At 37.7% G+C, this 11,266-nt stretch overlaps 1 non-coding gene across 1 annotated transcript; it reads left to right on the plus strand.

Moving 5' to 3' along the window:
- Nucleotides 1-3,065: 3,065 nt before the first annotated feature.
- On the plus strand, nucleotides 3,066-3,172 carry LOC141597784 (small nucleolar RNA R71). The gene has a single exon (XR_012522999.1). It is a non-coding gene; the product is annotated as a small nucleolar RNA R71 (small nucleolar RNA).
- The last annotated feature ends 8,094 nt before the right edge of the window (nucleotides 3,173-11,266 follow it).

The following is an 11,266-nucleotide window of genomic DNA, read 5'->3' on the forward strand; positions in this document are numbered from 1 at the left end:
GTTTAAGAAAGAGTCTCATAAATGAAACGGAATCAATAATAAATAAGTTTAAAGAATGAAAAATAAAATAAACTCAGATAGTTAACGGAAATAATAAGAAATCGGCTTGAAACGGAATTATTAGCGATTTTTACGAAACTAACGGATATTAATAAAAATTGCTAATTTAGTGAAATAAGCTCAAAATAGCTAATTGGACGGTTTTGTTCCCAAAATCCATCTCGGGTTCACTTAAAACAACTTTCATAAGGACTCGTAAAGAAACGGAAATTATTAAATAAATAAACTCGAACTAACTTCAATAAACTCGAACTAACTTTAAATAAACTTATTAATGATTATTAAAATTAACGTATCGAATTATGATGAAATTAATTAATTAGCTAAGTATATATATATAAATCGTTAAATGATGTAATTAAATTCAAAATAGCAATTAAAAGAATTTTATCCAACTTAATAAAATACGGGGTGTTACAAACGTGGTCTTCTCTTGGTCATCCGGGTGAATGGGTATTTGAAAGAACCCGGAATAGCCATCTAGGTAGCAAAAGTTTTTGTGACATGCCAACCTTTCCAACATTTGGTCAATAAAAGGTAATGGGTAGTGGTCTTTCTTGGTGGCTTGATTTAGCCTCCTATAGTCAATGCACATTCTCCAACCCGTCACAATTCTAGTTGGAATTAACTCATTTTTATCATTTTTGACTACGGTGGTTCCTCCTTTCTTAGGAACCACTTGGACCGGACTCACCCATTTAGAATCGGAAATCGCATAGATAATTCCCGCATCTAACAATTTAAGCACTTCCTTTTTTACCACTTCTTGCATGTTAGGATTTAGTCGTCTTTGACCTTGGACACATGGTTTATGATCGTCCTCAAGATTGATTCAGTGCATGCAAAATTCGGGACTTATGCCTTTTAAATCGTCAAGTTTGTAACCAATGGCTTTCTTGTGAGACCTCAAGACATGAAGCAATTTAGCCAATTGACTCTCATCTAATTTAGCACTAACGATTACCGGACACATCCCCTCATTATCAAGAAAAGCATACCTCAAATTTGAAGGAAGGGGCTTAAGCTCGGGTTTTTGTACCTCAACATCTTGGGGTGTAGCAACCAAGCCTATAAAGTGTGAGCTCTCCTCCAATGATAGCTCCTCTCCATCCAATTCTTGCTCCAAAGCATCAATCTCCTCATTTCCAATCTCATCATCACCTGCAAATGATTCTAAAAGCAAGAGTGCCTCCAAGGGATCTTTAGACAAATATCGAGGTGTAGAGTCTTCTATAACAATGTCAACAACATCCAAAATGTCAATAGAATAACAAGACTCTTCTATAATAGGATTCTTCATGGCACTATTCAAATTATATGTGACCTTATCGTCACCCACTTCCAATGTAATTTTACCGTTCTTGACATCAATCAATGCACCCGCGGTGTGTAAAAATGGTCTTCCCAAAATTATTGGGATTTGGGCATCTTCGGCCATGTCAAGAACAATAAAATCAACCGGAATGAAAAACTTACCAACCTTAACGGGAACATCCTCCAAAACTCCCAAAGGGCGTTTTATAGAACGGTCCGCCATTTGCAATGTGACACTAGTGCATTTTAAGACTCCCATATTAAGCTTAGCACAAATAGAGTAAGGTATTACACTCACACTAGCACCTAAATCGCATAATGCTTTATCAATTTGGTAGGTGCCAATTGTGCATGGAATAGAACAGCTACCGGGATCTTTTAACTTAGGAGGGGACTTGTTTTGCAAAAGAGCACTCACCTCGGCGGTGAGAGCTATTGTTTCAACCTCATCAAAAGTCCTCTTCTTAGTTAAAATGTCTTTCATGAACTTAGTGTAAGATGGAATTTGAGTGATTAATTCGGTAAAAGGAACGGTTACCTGTAAATTCTTCACAACCTCCATGAATTTACCGAATTGGGAATTCTTTTGATGCTTTGCCAACCTATGAGGAAATGGCACTTTGACTTTTTCCGGAATCTTTGCTTCAATATCTTTCTTTGGAGGAGCATCCTCCACTTCCTTGTCTTTCTCAACAACAACAAGTGGGTCATCCACTTTCTTTGGAATTTCTTCAATTTCTTTATCATTTGGAGAGACCTCCAACTCAACAAGTACCTCCTCATCATCTTTGGGCATGGATGGCCCATCATATTTCGTACCACTTCTTAAGGAGATAGCATTAAGGGTAGCATGTGGTTGCTCACCTTGAGGGGGTAGTTGACCCGATTTCCTTGAAGAGCTAGATGAGGCCAATTGAGCCATTTGTTGCTCCAACATTTTGATTGCGGCATTTTGAGCTTGCTCATTCTTTTGGATTTGAGCCAACAATTCCTTTTGCATACGGATTATCAAGCCCTCAAGCTTACCTCCCTCTTGGATATTTTGTTGGGCATTTTGTTGTGGAGGTTGAGTTTGTTGGAAATTGTTTTGTGGGGGCCTTTGTTGATTTTGATACCCCGGTGGAGGGATATATTTTTGTTGTTGAGGGACATAGGCATTTTGTTGTGGTGGGGGTTGTGGTTGAGGATTTAGCACATTGTTGCTTCTATAAGACATATTCGGGTGAAATCTTGAATTTGGGTTATATGTGTTTGAGAATGTACCCGGTGGATAAGCATTTTGTGCATTTTGTCTTAAAGCTAAAAAGGCATTTACCTCTTCAATGGGAGCTTGGCAATGAGCGGCATAGTGACCCGCACCTCCGCAACCTTCACACACAACGATTTGGCTCGTTGAAGACATGGCATTGACTTGTTGAATGGAATCTCTAGCATCCCTTTCCGCCAATTGTTGTTGGAGCAAAGCAATTTGAGCTAGCAAAACAGAGTTGTTAGAGGATTCTTCTTTACCTTTAGATGGCACAACTCGAGAATTGACATATTGGGCGTCATGGATCGTCATAGATTCGATCGTGGAATGAGCAAGATCGGTGTCAATTTGATCAAACCGCCAATTGTTGGCGGAATCAAGAATCCTTCGGGACTCGGCACAACATCCATTGTAGAATGTTATTGCTAGAAACCAATCATCTAGCCCATGATGTGGGCATTGCCTTTGAAGCTCTTTGTACCTCTCCCAAGCCTCATATAAGCTCTCAAGAGCTTGTTGACGGAATTCGGTGATTTGGCTCCTCAAAGTTTGAGTTTTCTCAGGTGGAAAAAACTTTTGGTAAAAAGCAAGAGCCAATGTCTCCCAATTGGTAATTCCCAAGGTGGTGCGGTCAAGGCTATTGATCCAAAGCTTAGCCTTGTCCTTCAATGAGAAAGGGAAAAGTATTTCCCTTATTTGGGCTTGGGTGACGCCCGTTTGCCGGATCATGGAGCAATAGTCACAAAAGTTTTGCACATGCAAATTGGGATCCTCCAAAGGACTTCCTCCAAATTGCTTTCTCTCCACAAGGCTAATGAAAGCCGGTTTGATCTCGAAGTCCCGCGCGGTGATTTGAGTGGTTGTGATTCCTAGGAAGCATGGTGCGTGGGCTTTGAGTGATCGAAAAGTTTCACCATCTTTTTGGTAGTAGATGGTGATGGTGGTGGAGATGATGAACTTGAAACCTCCTCCTCTTCAAGGGCCTCTAGATTGTCTAAGTAAGACTTTCTAGAACTTTCAACTTGTACGGGTGAGGTGGCTTCTTTCACTTCCCTCCAAAAACGTCGTCTTCTCCTAAATGTTTTCTCGGGATCGGAATCCGGTGAAAGCAATTCTCCACTACGAGAGGACCTGGGCATAAGACAACAATTTCTAGAGAAGTGATAAGTAACGGTCTCAAGGAACAAGTGTTCCCCAAGACAAAAGAAAACAAGATAAAAATCGACAATTCAAAAAGCAATAAAACCGTTTCCCCGGCAACGGCGCCAAAATTTGATAGGTTTATCGCGTACCTATGCAAAAATAATTTCCCTAGATACAAGTTAATGTAGTAATAGGGGTCGAACACAAGGAAACGGGAATTACGTCGTGAATTGCTATGGGTGGATTTTTATCAAGGTCGATTACGTTTTGGGTTTGATTTGTTTGGTTTGATGATTAATGAAAATTGCAATGTAAATAATATGATAAAAGATAGTCTAAAGGGTTCGGGTCACTCATGCAAAGGTAAACATATAAACATGATAAACTTGGTACTAATAATCTTGTCAATTACTTAGGCTTAAAGATACCCACCTTACAGTATTAGTATCAACCATAGACCGGGTCCTAGAAAAACTCTCGTCCATGACTAGGTCGTCCTACCACACATGCTTAGTCTAATTAAATTCCGTGCCTCTCGACTTTAGAACGAATAAACAAGTTTTAATCTACGACTACGGCCGATAATCAAAGATTAAGCGTAACAAAGCAAACATGTGATGGAAGCAATTGATCAAAATTATTATGAACTTTATTTAATCATATTATATGTTTGATTTTGCATGGCTCCCCTAGCCTTTAGACTAGAGAATTTAGCTACTCATACTAAGATGTAAAATGTAAACTAAATTGTAAGGAATGTTGAACATGGTTATATGAATTATACTAATTAGGTGATATAACATATGAAAAGAGCAAAACTAAATAAATATGAAATACTTAACTATGACAACTATGTGATAACTAAAGCAATGATGTAAATTGTAAACTTGTAATAAGAAATACCTTATAAAAGAGGACTTGTATGGAAGAACAACCAATTAATAACCAAAAGATTGAATAACAAATGCTTGAGAATCTCTTGAAATACAAAGTGTTGAAAGATTAACTAAGGAATGCTTAAACAACTTAAACTTGAAATGAAAACTAATGAGAGAAAACTTATAATGCTTGAGGCTTAATGTAGTAAACTTGGACGTAAAATCGGATGCCCAAAACCTAGAAATACCTCTCCTATTTATAGGAGAGAAGGGGGAAAACGTAAGAACCAACGAGCATGCAACCCCGATCGGGGTTGGGCGGCCCCGATCGGGGTTGGGCGGCCCCGATCGGGGCCGTGTGTTCCTCGGTATTTTGCCTTAACTCCTCTCTTAATTCCTTAGAGAATCCTATGTGGGTGATTAAATGTGCGATTAATCACCCGGTTAATGCTTGCATTTGGCATCTTAAGATCTTTTGGAATCCCATGCTTTCCCCTTGACTTTTGACTTGCAATTTGGGCTTGACTTGGATGTTTGATCTCATTTGTATTTTGCTAATTGATCCAACAAATTCTCATGCAAAAATCCATGCAACTTGAGGCACAAAGTCCATGCAACATCCAATCCTTAGTCCATTTGGTCTTGTTTCCTCTTAGCTTGCAATTTATAGTACTTTGTAGTTATTTTAGCTCCAAAAAGCTTATTCCCTACAAAATATGTTAAAGTATCCAAAACAACTAGAAATGCAAATATTAGCTATAAAACACTCAAGATAAGTGCTAAAGACATGTAAAATCAAGCTAATATAGGGGGTTAAAATGTATAAAATATGCACTTATCAATAGGTGATCGTTGTTGGTGTTGGTTTGCAGTGCGAGGTTGGTGTTTTATATGATATCTGACAAGAGTCGATATATATGTATATAGAGCGTTAGACAGTGATGATGATGACATGGGGGATGGCATTTCAGGGGAGTAGTGACTTGTGTCGGAAGAATGGTGATGTCGTGTTTTTCCCGTGTCTTGTGCGTTGAGATAGGTGAGTTGAACTTCGGGGACGAAGTTCTTTTTAAGGGGGGAAGACTGTAATACCCGCCCTTTTAGAGACCCTTTGACCAGCGTTGACTGACCTTGGGAGCGGGAATAGTCCTTAGAAGTGCGTACCAAAGTTATCTTGGGTTGTGAGTTTCGGGTGGTACTCGATAGAGTAGAGGCTACTCGATCGAGTAGCTTGGATACTCGATTGAGTAGGGTGTCACTCGATCGAGTATGTGGAATACTCGATCGAGTATCGGGTTTTCAGCGAGGGTTTTTAATCGTGTTTTGTTTAATCCGCAAATCATTTCCGCCTCTTTTCTCCAATCCTTTAGTCGCCTCTTTCCCTTCCCTTCACCATAAAACCTCCATGGAAGCCTTTGAAGGTTCTTGTGCCTTAGGAAAGCGTAACTCGAGTCGGGTAGCGGTCTTTTGCCGGGTTTCTCCTTGTAGGTATGTCGGTATCCTTGTCTTTGCAGTTAGGGTTTGCTTGGTAGTGATAGATGATTGTGTTGTGGTTATAGGTGTTGCTTGATTGCTGGATATGTCGTATGTTGGCATGGATTGGTTGCAGTTGCTTAAAGGTAGGTTCGCCTACTCAGTTTCTGTGGATAGTCTAGTGTGTCGATTGTGATGTCGTTGTTGTTGTATTGTGGTTGTGTTTGTGTGGTAGCGTGTATATGGTTGTTGGTTGTTGTTGTATTACAGTGAGTTGTGATTGTTTGTCTCTGGTTCTCGAGATGCGTTTTCGGCTGAGTGGAGTCACTTGGAGGAGTGGCTTCACGCCCTAGTTTCGCCCTCCGTGGAACCCGCCACGGGAGGGGATGTGCACATTAATGGGACAGGGTTATCGCTCGGTATGATGAGTGGGGCTTAGGTGGGAACGGATGCGGTCCCCCACTCGGCGGGGTCGGTCCAAAGGGATGAGGTGACGGAGATTGATTGGAGTGGGTGTGATTGTGTGTGTGACTGATTGTATTGTTAGATGTTGTTGGCATTGTTGTGTCTTATCTCAGTACTGACCTTGTGTGGTTGTCTTGTTGTTTTATGTGTTTGCCGTGATCCCTTATGGTGAGCAGTCTGTCTTAGCAGGTGTTGATATCGTTGATAGTGAGTCCCAAGCGGGATGAGTCTTCACGAGATTTGATAGTAATAGCGAGTAGCCTTTGAGTTGTATCTTTTATATCGTCAGTTGGTTTTAAATCACCTATAATGTAACTTAATAGTTCTTTTATCGACATTTGATTATTACTGTCCTCGGGCAACCGAGATGGTAATGCCCTTATATGCTAAGGAAGGCCTAGTTAAGGCTCCTCTGGATATGGGGGTGTTACAAACATAGCTCTCAGATTGAAACTTTCCTTCTTATAACTAACAAACACCGGTATCCCTCTTTCCCACAGAATCTTCAGATCATCTAGAAGTGGTTCCAAATACACATATATGTCATTTCCAGGTTGTCGAGGGCCAGATATCAACAAAGACAACATCAGATACTTCTGTTTCATGCAAACCCATGGGGGCAAATTATAGATGGCCAACACAACTGGCCAAGTAGTGTGTTGGGTACTCATGTTTCAATGAGGGTTCATTCTATCTATGGAGAGCGCTAGACGCAAGTTCCTTGCTTCTTTGGCGAAGTCAGGATATTTAGCGTCAAACTCTTTCCACTGTTGACCATCCGCTGGGTGTCTTAACATTCCATCTTCAATTCTTCCACTATTAGGCCAAGTCAACATTCTTGCATCTTCTTCATTCAAATAAATTCTTATGAATCTTGGTATTATTGGAAAATACCACAACACGTTAGCTGGGATCCCTTCCTTAGTCTTATAACGCCATACAGAGCAGCGCGGACAATATGATAATTTCTCATAATCTTTACGGTACAATATGCAATCATTGGGACAAGCATGTATTTTCTCATATTCCATGCCCAATTCTTTAATCATTTTTTTAGCCTCATATGTCCGACTCGGAAGAACATTACCGTCAAGAAGCATGTCACATAGAAAAGCTAGAAGATCCATAAAACTCTTACCACTCCACCCATTTGCCCCTTTCAAGTTATATAACTTTACCACCGCGGACAATTTGGTATACTTCTTACGATCAGTAAATAAAGGCATTTCAAATTGACTCGGCTTCTCAATTAAATCATCAGCATTTATTTCCCCATCACTGGTAGCTTCAAAATCATCGAATCCATCATCTTCAGCAAACTTCTCAACTAAAACAACTTCAGGTGTAGGTGAACGATTGTTTGCACATACTTCATATGCCCCATCCCCTATATCTAAACCAGCAGCTTCAGGTGTATGATTATTTACCTCTACATCAGATTCCCCATCCTCATCCTCTAATTCTCCATGAAAAATCCAACGCCTATAATCTCTACTGAAACTATTCTTTTCTAAGTGTATTTTGACATCTGGGATAGGCAAAACCATAATATTACCACATCTATTACAAGGGCAGGGGATTGATGAGTGGAGATGAAAATTTTCACTAACGAAATTGTAAAATTCAGCAATTCCATCATTAAAATGGGATCACCAATTTCACCATCAATCATCCAAGTACGACCCATATATAAGCCAATAGCTATGAAAATGAGATTACCTTTTTTAAGCTATAAAGATTAATGACGGCAACGACGGCAAAGATGACTTCTTTAATTAGTTTTTCATTATAAATAACACCCAAAAAAAATAAATACTCTATATATACGCTAGTTGGTAAACTAAAATCACAAACTTTTCCGTTTTCACCAGTGGATCTGTTTTTACAACAGTTTTAAGAAACGCCTTTGTTAATTGTTGTAATATGACAACGGCTTTAAAATAACCGTTGTTGATATATGTAATATGATAACGGCTTAACAAAGAACCGTTTTCATTTTGTCTTATTATTGACATAACGGTTCCAATTCTTATTATCTTATTATGCCGTTTCCATTCTTTTTTATTATTATAAGTAGAAAGTTAGTCATTATAATATTTTATTTGGTGGATTGAATTTGAGTGTAAGGACTTGATTAAAATGTAGTAACAAATAATATAGATAATTAAACTTTTATTCAAATAACCACCATAATCAAAATACAACTCATAATGTCAGATAATAATTAAATACTTAATTAGAATTTGATGAAGAATTAGGATAGTTTTCATGCCCAATTTCGGCATAGATCAAGTCGTAGATCGACTCTTCATCATCAGCGGGCAGCACAGCTGGTGGAATGGCCTCTTTCTGCCATGACATAGGCACGTTGGCACGAATGTGCTGCCTCCTGTAATGTGTCAGCAGATGATGATCAACATGGGTCGCAACCCATAGATAAGGGCCCTTTTGTTTAGCATCCGAATAAAAGTCCTCTTTCCCCGCATCTTTCTCCGCAAATCTAGCCCCTAATGTTCTGGCCTGACGAAAACTATCATGGCAGTTGGCTTGGTCAAACTCGATAAAAGCGAAGCCTACAAAACCTTGCTTGTTTGTAGACACAGGGTACACTTTTTTAACCGCAGTGAAACCGGAGTCATGAAGCATTTGCGTCAACCACCCAAAATTAGGGTTTAAACCCTTTCCATTCCCATCATAACGAACTGGGAGATTATGGAGAATGCAAGTAAAAGGATGTGTGTAACGATAACGTGATTGTAGCTCCGATACACCAGCCATATTTTTTTTTAGAGAGAAATTAAAAAGAAATTAAAGAGTAAATATTTGATAATTTAGATTTTGACCTAAAACATTATGAAGACATATTTATAGAATTATTTTGGTCAAATTGAATATTATTGTCAAACTGAATATTTATTAAAGTTCTGATAAAGTTGAAAAATGCTTGAGCAATCTAATCAAATAGTGAAAATGCTTGAATTGAAAAACCATTCTTTCATAATTAAAAATGATAACGGTTACAAGAAACCCGTATCTATAACATAACAACGGGTACCACAAACTGTTGCTGGTGCTAATTTAGTAACGGTTTTTGAAATACCGTTTTCTTAAACTGGTAACGGTTGTCTAACAACCGTTGATATGAGCGATTTTATAATGAGGTTTTGGAAACCGTTAAACGTTTTTTGTAACGGTTTGTTAAACAACCGTTATCACATTATAATAAGAACGGTTTTCGACGGAAAACGTTATTCTTATTAGCGTGGTCTAGGTTTCCGCCAATATTTTGAAAATGGTAATCTAAGTGTCGTTATTAAATGCATTAAACCGTTGTGATACGCTCCTTATTGATTGCCAGATTTGGCGTAGTGGTGGTATGGCGGGTGTGGGAAGGAGGATGGTGGTTGATTTGTTAGGGATGGATGATGGTGGTTACAAGGAAGATGATGTTTTAATTACGGTTAAATAATAATGGTTATTAAAGGGAAAGTGGTGATTGACCCCCATAACTTTGTGTAATTGTGAAATTAACCCCTACAACTTTCTATAGGAGTGATTAGGCCCCATAACTTACATAATAAGTGAAATTAAACCCTTTATCAAAATCTCACGAGAAATTGAATTTATCATATCGTAAAAGTAAAAATGGTTATGTTATGTTCTTATGAAAAATATGAAATAAAAGTTGTAAAACATTAATCAAAAATCTCATCAAAATATCATTATATACCTGTTAGGTTCATAAACCTCTATTAGACTCATCTAATCCTTTTATAAATTACCCATAATTTATATACTAGTGGATCTAGTTGCATGCATGATAAATTTAACAAAATGAGAAGAAGAAAATGATGTTCTTTCATCATATGGACGAATTTAAAGGGCACTAGTTTTGGACTCCTTCCATTACTAGATCTTGAGCTATTACCATTATGGATGATCCTCCATGAACTCAAACATTCAAATTAGAAAGTCTCCTCTTGTTGCACCCAAGATTCATCCCAAAACTCTAGTAAAATTATTAACTAGATAATGTTTACTAGAACCTTAAATAATTAGATCTAATGTTATTTTACATTACTACTATAGTAATTTTTGAGGTTTTTATTAGACCTAGAACAAAATATGCATAAACAATTTATGTTGAGAATTAGAGAGAGGAAGAGATTTTTGAGCATCACTTACAATCAAAATGAGAACAATTCTCTTAATAGTGAAGAGGAGGGGCAACCGGTTTTTCCCATGCAATTGGGAAGAACAATAGTCTTTTTCAATTGCTTTTTGTCTTACCCAAATGCTTAGGGTAGGTCCTAGGGTTAAGCATGCTATAAGTGTCATCATGATGTCCTTAAGCATGCAATAAGCTAATGACAAAATCTTTGTAATTTGTCATTTGTAATATGTTGTGACATGTGACATGTAACATGTCATTAGTAATATAAATGCATATTTAACTAATTAAATATCATTTCAAATTAAATAAATTACATTTAACAAATTAACAAGTAATTCACAATTACATGTATATAAAATGGGTCATATTAAGTCTAGTTAATATAATCTACAACATCTTGTAAGTATAACTAACTAATTACTCTTATCTCAAATGTTTCACAAACATTAATCAATTTTAGTAATATAACAAATTAATTACTAAATTGAATCTTATTTAATCACATTACAA

The sequence above is a fragment of the Silene latifolia genome, chromosome 8 (assembly GCF_048544455.1).
Source record: "Silene latifolia isolate original U9 population chromosome 8, ASM4854445v1, whole genome shotgun sequence".
NCBI lineage: Eukaryota > Viridiplantae > Streptophyta > Magnoliopsida > Caryophyllales > Caryophyllaceae > Silene > Silene latifolia.